Source organism: Etheostoma cragini, chromosome 17, assembly GCF_013103735.1.
Source record: "Etheostoma cragini isolate CJK2018 chromosome 17, CSU_Ecrag_1.0, whole genome shotgun sequence".
NCBI lineage: Eukaryota > Metazoa > Chordata > Actinopteri > Perciformes > Percidae > Etheostoma > Etheostoma cragini.
The window spans coordinates 326,212-337,358 of NC_048423.1; the positions used below are offsets into that span (position 1 = coordinate 326,212).

At 40.3% G+C, this 11,147-nt stretch overlaps 1 protein-coding gene and 1 long non-coding RNA gene across 2 annotated transcripts in view; both read right to left on the bottom strand.

Annotated features, from left to right (window-relative positions):
- LOC117960516 (pro-neuregulin-3, membrane-bound isoform) overlaps positions 1-11,147 on the bottom strand; it is a 365,265-nt gene that overhangs the window by 34,447 nt on the left and 319,671 nt on the right. The gene's annotated exons all lie outside the window — the stretch shown is intronic.
- LOC117960470 overlaps positions 1,527-11,147 on the bottom strand; it is a 20,238-nt gene continuing 10,617 nt past the window's right edge. The window contains exons 2-3 of the long non-coding RNA XR_004660165.1: positions 7,582-7,584; positions 1,527-1,537 (exon numbers count right to left, since the gene is read on the bottom strand). This is a non-coding gene — a long non-coding RNA (uncharacterized LOC117960470). The remainder of the gene's footprint in view (positions 1,538-7,581; positions 7,585-11,147) is intronic.

Genomic DNA, 11,147 nt, shown 5'->3' on the forward strand with positions numbered 1-11,147 from the left:
CACACACACACACACACACACACACACACACACACACACACACACACATACACTTGTTTTGCAAACCCTTACATTGACCCAAACAAACAACCCTGAACACTTTGAGCAATGGAACTATTTAACAAAAAAGTTGACGTACGCCAATGCACAAATCAGGTGTTAGCAACATTTAAAATTAAATCTGATGATAGTTGTGAGGTTGTTCACTCACGTTCCCGGCCACTGTGAGACAAAATCGGATCACACCCACACAGCCTTGTTGAATCACAGTAGCTGCGATTTTAAGTGATAAACTCTTAGTAGATAATACTAATCTCATCATTTTATGTCATAGAGAGCTACAGCTAGACTTAAAAGAACACTGCACTGATTAGCAACACTAAAATATTGTCGGACTCACAACGAACTGTTAAAAAAATCTGTGCTTCTTCCTTGTGAAAACCTGGCACCTACAATACCCACAATGCAACTTGATTGCTAAAAGCTGGGTGTGAGATTTCAGGTGTGTTATGCTAGCAGAGGTCCCCACTCTCAAAGCCTAAAACTCTTGTTGGTCCTCACAAAGATATAAGTATAAGAATATCCACACACTCACACAAACACACACACACACACACACACACACACACACACAGCCAAAAGCTGACAATCAACACAGTGTAACACTGATGCCTCCACAGCATAAATGTAAGAGCTCATGTGCATTCTGCTGTGTAAAACATATCGGGAAAACAAGAGGTCAGAGGTCATCTTGGTCCTGTAAAGGGCTCGCACTTTGACTGTAAAGCCACAATCAACGTTTTGCAGTCTAGCATTTTAAGGGGTAGAGTGATGCTGCTCTGCTGTTTAAAGAAACATCTAACATAAGCAAAATTGACCATTGTACTGCAATGGTTTGCAATTCCATTAATGCACGAATTAAAGTGCTCATATTACGCTTTCAACAAAAATAATGGGACAACAAGAAATCAAGGGGCATTTAGAATAAATACAAATATGCAATTATCTGCAAGTTATCCGTGACATTAATGCGATTAATCGCAATTAAATATTTTAATTGTTTGACCGCGCTAATAAAAATGGAAGCCGTGGTTTGCAATACATAATCATTACTACAGTGTCTTGGATTACAGGTGCTTCTCAGGGCTCTGCAGGACTGGAACTGTAACTCTCCCTGAGGGTAAAGAACGAATCTAGAGGAAGTGGCGATGTCAGAGGTGTCATCGCTGGCTTTTACCACTCTGACAGTGTCGTCTCCCGAGTGGCCCTGCCCTCTCAGAGTGGGCGAGCTGTTCTTTCTAATGCGAAAAGCTCTGTCCAATCTGCCCCCAATCTTATCAGCCAATGTTAGCCTGGATGTAAGCGGATCATTTTCCACTCTACCAACGACCCGGAGACCTCTCTCCACTGCCTTCTTGATTTCTACCTTCAAAATGCCTGCGATGTCGGGCAGGAAGAGATGAACCAGATAAACGCTAGACGGGGGAAAAGTCTACATTTTGTTGTTGACATATTTTTATCAACCGCTAGCATTTGACTATATCCCTTAATTAAAGGAAGTTGTAGCAATGTTAAATTCATTGGATGAGATGAACAGCGACTGAAAGATGAGCTCAAGGAAGGGGGGGGGGGTTGAATGCAAAGTTTGCAAATTATAACGTTTCTCAAAACAATCCATCAAAATGAATAATCCTACATTTCACAAAGCAAACCAACAAAACCAAAAGAGTAGGATCAAGGACTAAAAAAGACAACATTTAAAAGAAAATGTAGTGTTATCTCAAACAATTTATGTACTGTGTTCTATGAAAATAAATGCCATTTAATTTATTTCAGATGTACATAAAAAACCAGGACAGCTTTGTTTTAAATTAAAGTCAGAAAAAATGTGCCTGAAACCCAAATATTATTGAACTTAATTGGCCCTGAAATCTGAGATTTAAAACTCAGGAAGAACCTCGTGATTGGGCCTTGCCTTTATATTACGTTGTTATTTGTTTTTTTTTAATTAAAATGTAAATTCTAAAGAAAAACTTAAATTATTAGATCCAGTTGCAACTTAATTGTTAAGGAATTCACCAAAAATATGAATCTTTTTTAATGCTTCAAGGGATACAACTTCCATATTAAAAAGAAATTAGGATAAAAATAACTTATAAAAACGTGCAAATGCAAATAAAGTGCAAATGCAATTGAGTAAATTCTCAAAACATTTGCATTATGTTGCTGTTTTGTGTTCTTGGCTACCTTAATTGAACGTTGGGATTGTTCCTCTTAACCCTCGTGTTGTCTTCCTAACCATGAACTTGCCCTTCCAGGTCAAAATTGAACATTAATTTCTTTTGGTGCTTTTCCAACGTTTTTATAATTTTTTTCCGATTTATTTGTCACTTGTTCCAGCTTTTGGCCTTTTTTTAAAAACTAAGCTGGTTAAATTACAGGTCGTACATTTATACTTGGAAGTCATGGTCAACAAACCATCATTTATATCAAATTATACATATGTTATTATTTAAAAAAATTAATTATTTTGACTAATAGTTAAGACAAGATGATTTTGAGTGGATCTCAGATGGGTAGATGTCAAAGTTTAGTCCGGATACTGTTTGGAAACCATTAAAAAAAGAATTAAAATGCATTAAAGATTAAATAAAACACCCAAAAATTCAATGAAAGTAATCCATAGTTGACCTGAAGAATGTTGTATGGAATCATCCATGTTATTTTTGGTCAATTTGGTTGAAATAAATCCATATTTCTGATATAAAAACCCTTTTTATCAGGTCAATTTCACCCGAGGACAACAGGAGGGTTAAAGGAAAAGACCGTCCTTTATATCAACTTGATGACAGTTTTATTTATAATGCTTAAAAACAACACAAATGCCTAGCAACGGTTCAGCTTATTGACCTCGATGAAGCCAAAGGAAAAAGGAGTGTGATCTTTTCTTGAAATTCCGCAGTTTCGCAGCCCTTTGGGTAGAACTGTAAGTGCTGCCACTGCCAGGGCTAGAAACTCAATTTCCCATGGAGCTCAATGAGTAGAGCCTAGCATTAGAGCTGCCAAGGTTAGGGATTTCATTTTCTGGGGATCTCTGTGGGTAGAGCATACATCAGCACCAGCACTGTCAGGATATGAGATCCAGTTCCCATCGGGGCCACCCATACTCAAGATGTATGCACTCCTGCTACTGTAAACCACTTTAGATGGAAGGGACACCCAAGGGTCATATGTTAAATACACTCTGAGGAAACTGATGGCCTTTGAATCATTAGGTTGGCCAACAGAAACCACATCTGAATCCACAACAGGCTAGGAACCTTCCAAATGGCTGGATACATTTTCCCAAAAAAGGATGTTGTTTTCCATCAGAATAGCTTTACCAAAAAGGAGGAAGCTTCAAATTCTGACTCAGAAATGATGAACTACAGAGAGTTTAATAATGTTGAGGTGAAAGACTAAAGTATTAGTATTTGCCTCTGATAAAGGGGGCTCAATTCTGAATTTATTCCACATGTTCCACAAATATGTACTTTAAGAGTGAGGGTACAATGTAAAAATACCCAAATACAATCCAGCTTTACCCACCGCTTACTCCTGAAATGCTACAGGAGATCTCCAAGTTTCCAAATATACCAAATATGAATTTTTGGGGGAAATGAGGATGAACTGATGCACACCCCATCATTTGATGAAAGTGTGCTATCAAAAAAACACAGTCTAACATTTGATTATTTGACTTTGAGTAAATAAACATCACACCAGTGGTAACGTGGCTGCAATCAAGAGCTAGAACAAGCTGAGACTATACAGTATGTGATACTCTCAAACTGAAGTCTTTGAAAAGGAAAGGGTTGTAAATCTTATTTTTGGATCAATATTACTGCTGGATGGGGTGGAGCTAATTTATCTACATTAAATCATGTTAATTAGATTGTTATAGGCCATATACATGAGTCATAATGCATTAGATAATTGACTTTAAAGTACAATATAGAAGGAGAAAATGATAATACTTAGTTCAAGCACTTTGAACAGTACATGTAAATGTGAATGTATTTTATTTATATAGCACTTTACAACAACCGATAAGTGAACCAAAGTGCTTCACAACAAATAAAACCACAGATTTAAAACAACAATACACCACTAACAAAAATTACAATAATGAATGAGAAAAGTAAGAAAAGCAATACAATCAATACAAATGTGCCATCAGATTTCTATAGGTACCAAACGCCACTTTGAAAAGATGCGTCTTAAGTCTTGATATAAAAAGTACTGTCAAGTATGCTGCCAAGCTTATTTTCAGGTATTTATAATAAACCAAAGCCTTAACATCATGTTCCATATTGGCTCCATTGGTTGATAAAATGCGAGTATAATGCATGGTACTATTTAATTATTGTAATATTCCAGACTAGTGATGTGTATCTCTGTCTGTAGACACTGAAGCTGACGTAATTGCACTGTGAAGCCCGTTGAAATGTCCTTGCCATTTCTAATCCTTTGCAATCTTCTTCGACAAATCAGCCACACAGGAACTCGGGTGAAGAAACCAAGCAAACCCATAAGGCCTTTTATCTGAAGGTAAATGCTCCTCACTGGGTGTGTGTGTGTGTGTGTGTGTGTGTGTGTGTGTGTCTGCAGCCTGAAGTGGAGGCGGGGGGGGTTGGCAGGGAGACTGTGGCGTGTCGCCCTACTTCCCCTCCCTGTGGGCCTGCACGTGGTCATGAGGATAGGCTGGGTGTGTGTGTGTGTGTGTGTGGGTGTGTGCGTGTGTGTGTGTATGTGTGTGTGTGTGTGTGTGTGTGTCCTTCCTTCCTTCCACCTCTGGAGTGAGACCTCGACTGGGACACAAACCCCGCTGATTTACAGACTACAATCATTGGAAAACGCTACTGTATGTATCATATTCTTTTATGAAAACAGTGGCGTTGTGACATCATCAAACTCAATAGTAGCCCTCTGGATTCATTAAAGTTACCAAACTTGGTAAAAGTTAAACAAGTTATTTCTAGTCTAACCATGAGGAAAGAACAGGAAATACACGTACACATAAAAAAAATGAGTGCGTGGCCAAATGGTGTCCAAAAACATGGACGTGCCACTCCCGGCCAGCTGTGTCTTTTCTTCTCCTGTCTTCTCTTCTTCTCTGGTAAAGGCTGTGGCCGTGGCTGGGTCCTTGCTGCTGTGCTCCAAAAATCTTTCTACTGTCACCATGTTGGATCACAGCATGAAAGCAAGAGGAAGGAAGAGCTTTTGAAATTAAAAGAGAAAACTCAAAATGAACCCTTTTATCTTCATGGTGAAAGAGATGGATTGTGCCATTTTAAGTGAAAGACTGAGGTTTAGTATCTCTGGGACTACCGATGCTGCTACAATCTCTTACACTCGGTACATGTCAGCCTCGTTTGCAAATTACATTTCTTTAGCATAATTACTTCCAGAACATGTGGTGGGCTGCAAGGCTTAGCGCTGGCTTCATGATATTCTTACTGTTCTTTTGTCATTTCATTAATGTCATACATACACATGTCCCTCTTATTTGGGATTATTAAACTTTATATATGCCGATGCAGGGAAAAAAACATTTAAAAAAAGCATACAATATCCTGCAAACTATTGTCTGCCACATAAACCAGAGCAAACCCCCCCAGATACTACATTTTAAAAGTATAGGCCTGACATCATCCCATAAAGAGCAACAAAACCGACAAGATAATATGTCAGGTTCTTAAAATACCCGAGTCCCTGTGCATTGGAACATGCTGCTGACAGGAACTAGCACCGAAAGGCAATGTGCTAGGATATGGGAGCTAATTACTAAGTCTAGTGTCTTGACTTGAGGACAGGTGAGGAATGACAGGGAGTCGTGGAGGAAGACATCATGAGACACCTGGCATCATAAATGGGAAACACTCCCTGGAAGGATGGAAATCCCTGTTCTGTATCAGAACTGTCGATCCCTACTTCATGCAGTGTACAACGTTGACATAGGAACCTTTTTTCAAACATTATAGGATGTATCGTGTGTGCAAATTCTCCAGTGTCGCCTTGTTAAATACAGATAATGTTTGTGCACTGCAATACACACACATACACGCAATCTTCATCTCCTTTACATCACTCCATCAGATAAAAAAGGAAGTATTCTACAGATGGGCAGATCTCAGACTGACTGATAGCTACTCTCCCCATGTGTGCAGAACAGAGAACGCGCTATGTGCCCTTTCCAATTAGTGCTCAGCAGCCCTCTTTGGAGAGCGGGACGTTACATTCTGACAGATGGTGGATCTGAGGGGACAGAGGAGAAAACTATATGATCGCCCTGTATGGTCCTCTGTTCAGCCTTGATGAAATTCAATAATCTTACAATCCTGTGACGTAACAGTGAGTCTGGGTCTCTCACTCTGGCCCCTTACACAACATGTTGTTGTTTACTAGGTCTTGCAGTCACGTATATACTGTACATCCATTGGGATCACAGCTTGATTTAGTGCAATTAAATAAATAAAAATGTAACAGCACTTACTTTTGTTACCATTATCAGAGCTAGCAGTGTGTTCAGTTGTCCTAATAGTAACATTAATATAATCTAACATCGCCCCCCAAAAGCTGCTTTTTATGTGGTAAGAAGCAAAACAACACACATGACTCATTTATCTCAGCCTACTAACAAAGCTCCAATAACTGCGTCCTCGAGGTTTTCACCCTGCAGACAACAGGCTGTATATTTAAATTTACCCTCATATCCAAAAGACAACAAAACACTGACATGCAAAATGCTCACGGAAACAATATTCAGCACCTAGGAAAATAATAGCATTCAGCCACAAAGTTGCTTAGTTGTTTTTCAAATCTCCATTTGTTCAGGTCAGTCTGACAGATTAATACCCGATTGTCCGGAGCAGAAATATAATAAAATAACAAAATTAAGTAATAATTAAAAAAACAACAACAACCAATCTATTTACTGAGCGCCAGCATCAGTCACTGATGAATTTGAATGGCATCTCTCACTGACCCGTTTCATCATTTCATCATTTTTTTTGTCTCTCCCTTGAATCCTCTTGTTTTTGTTTTCGCCTGCAGTGGTTGCTATGGCAACAAGACATCTGTATCTTGCGACCTGACAGGAACACATCTGTCTCTCATCTGAGCTGTCTGCGCTGCATCCGTGCATCAGAGTGGTCCAAACAACGTGCCTGGGGAAGATGATCTACTTCTGCCTTACAGTACTTAACAAAAAGTACCTAAAAAAACACTCAAAGTACACTCTACAGGAAAACTACTGACGTTCTTTGGAGTAATTTTCATAATGCAGGATGGTGTAACTTTAAGAGAGCGGGAGAGAGTGGGAAAAAATGAAAAGTTTTTCAAGCTCTTCTGAACATATTTTCACATGAAAGGGGAGCTATGTAGTTTTTTTAGCTTAATGTACCTTAACTGAGCAGCTTTGGAGTCCCTGGAAGGGTTGTATGACTTTTTTGGGTTGAATGGCGGTCGTCACGCTTCCCCCTAGCGCCTGTGAGCGGGAGAACCCCCCTTTAGGTAGTATGGCGTGATATCAGGTCTCACGATCTAATTGCTTGACGGCACTGCACACACAGGAACCGGCTAGCTATAAGAACAAGGTAGCAATGGCGATTTTCAAACTATCGTCACGGCTGAGCCGGCAAAAGAGAAGCCGAAAGCTCGGAAAGCATTGTCGGAGAAACGGAGAAGGAGGAAACGGCAGACTGACCGGGGGAGGGGTCAGAGACTAGTAAACATTGGACCTGCGTTTTCAGAACGGAGACAACTGAGACGAACAGAAGCCTGCAAATCCGATGCCGACCTGGCGTTCTTGCTGTTGTACTTTATCTTTGGAAAGAACTCTGTTTAATCTATACGTTGTTATTAAGAATTTTAATGTGATCCCTGTCGGTTACGGACTTTCTAGCTGTCTACCTCAGCGGGCATGGCCCTGCACGTTCGCTGGCCTCTTTGAAAACAAATGCACATGACCAGAAGTAGAAGAGAGTCGCCAACGGGCTTGTACAACAGTGTTGCCACATATCTATTCTGAAGCTGTAGGGTGAGCTCTATAGAAAATCCTGTTAGGAAACAGCGAAGAATTGGCCTAAACCTTATAGCGCCCCTTTAAACGTGTAATTGGAGAGGAGACTTATCACCAACTCTGCAGTTCTTCAAAGCTTTTTAGCCTCTTTCAGTGATTTGGGTTATTTCTGGGTCCCAGTTACTGTTCAGTTTAGTGTCAGGGCTCTAATCACTGGATCCAAGCCGGCCCAGCACCAAACAGCAGGCAAAAACCAGTCAGCAACTAAAAAGAAGAGAGCAGACTTGGCAAAAATCAAGTGGACAGAAACTCTCTTACACCAGATATGGAAACCATCAAATTGTGGAGTTTTTTCCCATTTTTTAAGAAGAATAAAGAAAGAAAAAGTTTGGTTAATTTAAAAATATGTTAATATAATTGAGAGATCTTTGCATGGTGGTTTGAGGTTCTGGTAGCATGCCATTGAATACCAAACCAGGCGGGGGGGTGCTTTTTCCCCTCTATGCCAAAAGGTGTAACACAGTCTAAACTTGATACTACAATAGTCTGGTTGAGAATACGCAGAGAAAACATACTTAAATCATGACACTTGACTTTTTTAGCAGTGCAGAATGACTCCTTCCTTTCAGCTCTCATCCCAAGTGCTTTCTCTATAACCTTCCATACTCTTTGGATCCGCTAGAAACTGTCTTCTTTTCAAATTCTCTGTGCTCCTCTGCGTCTTTCTCTGGGATTTTGCTGCTTCTTTAGCGTGGAAACTTCCCTTCATCAGTGTAGAAGAAGATGGAAATGAATTACAGTTCAAGAAAAGGTCCGTTATTAACCACACTGATCTGTGTGTGACGGCTCGCCCAAACCATCGCACATGGATGGAAATGCTTCTCACATTCTCCTGACCTCACACCGACATTCACAAAAACACACAGAGACAACAAAAGCCGAATAAATCAAACACAAGAAGGAATTAAGCAGACTGCTGAGCCGGTGTAGAACAACCTTTGCGTCCAATTTATTTAAACCACGCTGAGATCTTCACCTTTCGACAAGCTTCAGTTATACAGTAGAATTCAAAAAAGTCGGCTAAAATGGATTTTGAGACTTTTTATTAATGACTTTTAGAATTTTAATGTCACTCCGTTCCTTTATTACAACCTTACCTACTCACCGTCTTTCATTTCGACCATTCATTCTCGGTCACCCAGGTGGGGGGGCAGTCCATTAGACATTAGCAAAAGCACACACACACACACACACACACACACACACAAACACACACGCACACACGATAACTCCCTGCTCTTGTTTTTGTTGTGAGACAATGAAACGGCAGTCTTCACCTCCATTTTACAGTCCCGTTCCTTCACAGTATTTCCTGCTCGCCACACAGCATTAAAGCAAAGTGACAAAAAATGATAATTCCCCCCATTACAAAGCTACTTTAAACTGACTTTGAGTTATTGGGTTCAAATCAATTTCTCTCTTAAATTGAGTGTCTGAGCCTGTTGATGCTGCACAAGGACACATCTTACATTAGTCATGTTTTTGGGAGCCTTAAGGTGTATTCACAATTATGGTTGTTTACAAAAGCTGGAAGAAAAGTTGTGTACAATCTACAGTAGAGAAAACATTCGAAATGTTCAGTAATACTAATGAATCGGTCTCCCGCACCAACACACTCACATCTTAATTTAAAAGCGATCCCATGCATCGCCACCACATTAGCACAGGACAACACACACACACTCAACCGCCAGTTCAGTATCCTGTCCCTTGGACGCAGAGACAAAAAAAAGCAAACAAAATACCCCAATTAATCTCAGCTATGAGACTTTGTCCGTGCAGCCTGTCTGCGTTATTTCCCTGCATGTCTAATATCTTTGTGCTTTTGTTTCTCTGTAAGCATGCTGCCCAGTACGTCCAGTGTTGTGGCACAGAATGTCCCCTTGGGGACGCACAAGTCTTAGTCTAAAGCTGTAACATTTGGATCGAGGGTATGGGATTCAGAATTACTTTGACCTGGAATAGCAGGTCCAATCTGTTCAGCTGGGAGAACAACTTCTGAGTCAACGTGGAAACGCCTACAGGAAGCTGTCAATCATCATCAGAGTCGCATCACCGAGAGCATGTCTCTCTCTCTCTGGCCCTCAGCTAAAAACACACACACACAAACACACACACACACACACACACACACTCATTTTGTCAGTTGATGCAATTTAATGTTTTGATGTACCCACCTTTCTCAACATGCCTCTCCTTTAGCTTGTGCTGTTTCAATAATTTTTCCCCAGAATGACTTTGAAAAAATATCAATAAAACAGGTGAGAGCTTGTTGTGTTCAGCTGCAGGCAAACGCGTGGGCGTAAAAGCTCCAGTTAACCAGCAAGAGAATGAGAGCCAGAGAGTCGTTCAGCTTCTGGTCCGTTGTTCAAAAAGCATAATGCAGCGTGGATGCGTTGCATTCAGGTCTACTTAAGGTCCTGTTGATACAAAACAAGTAGATCCTCCTGCCTCTGGTAGAATGGCTTCCTCAGCCCGGATTCAGACACCAACACCTAACATCAACTGTTCAGTTGTATGTGATTATGTCAATTGTAACGATTGATGTAAATGAAGAAGCTGCAGAGCCGAGATCAGACTAATTATTAAAAGATAAACCATCTGTGTCACTGACCTCTCCTCACTTCAGAAACAAAGCTCTGAGTCGTGAGGATACCTCGAAGCTGTATGTGTTCCCGTGTCCAAAGCTTTTTTTGGGGGAAATTCAAATTTTGCTCTGATTTCCTCAGCTTCCAGGGTAGCGCAACTGATCTGTCAAAGAGATGCATTTCATTTTGATATATTTTATGCCCATTAGTCACCATGTAAATCGCAACTGCCTAAATACTCCTTAATTCATCACTACGCATCAGCAAATCTTCCTGACAGAGAATTTAAATAAAAAGTGGAATTCACCAGCTAATCATGTTGGTTTAAATAAACTCAGAGGCTTAGCTTATACACTGCATGATGATATATCATGACAACAACAACAACACATGATGGCTCGTGAGTTTAATGACTCAATCAGCATCCTGAATCTCCC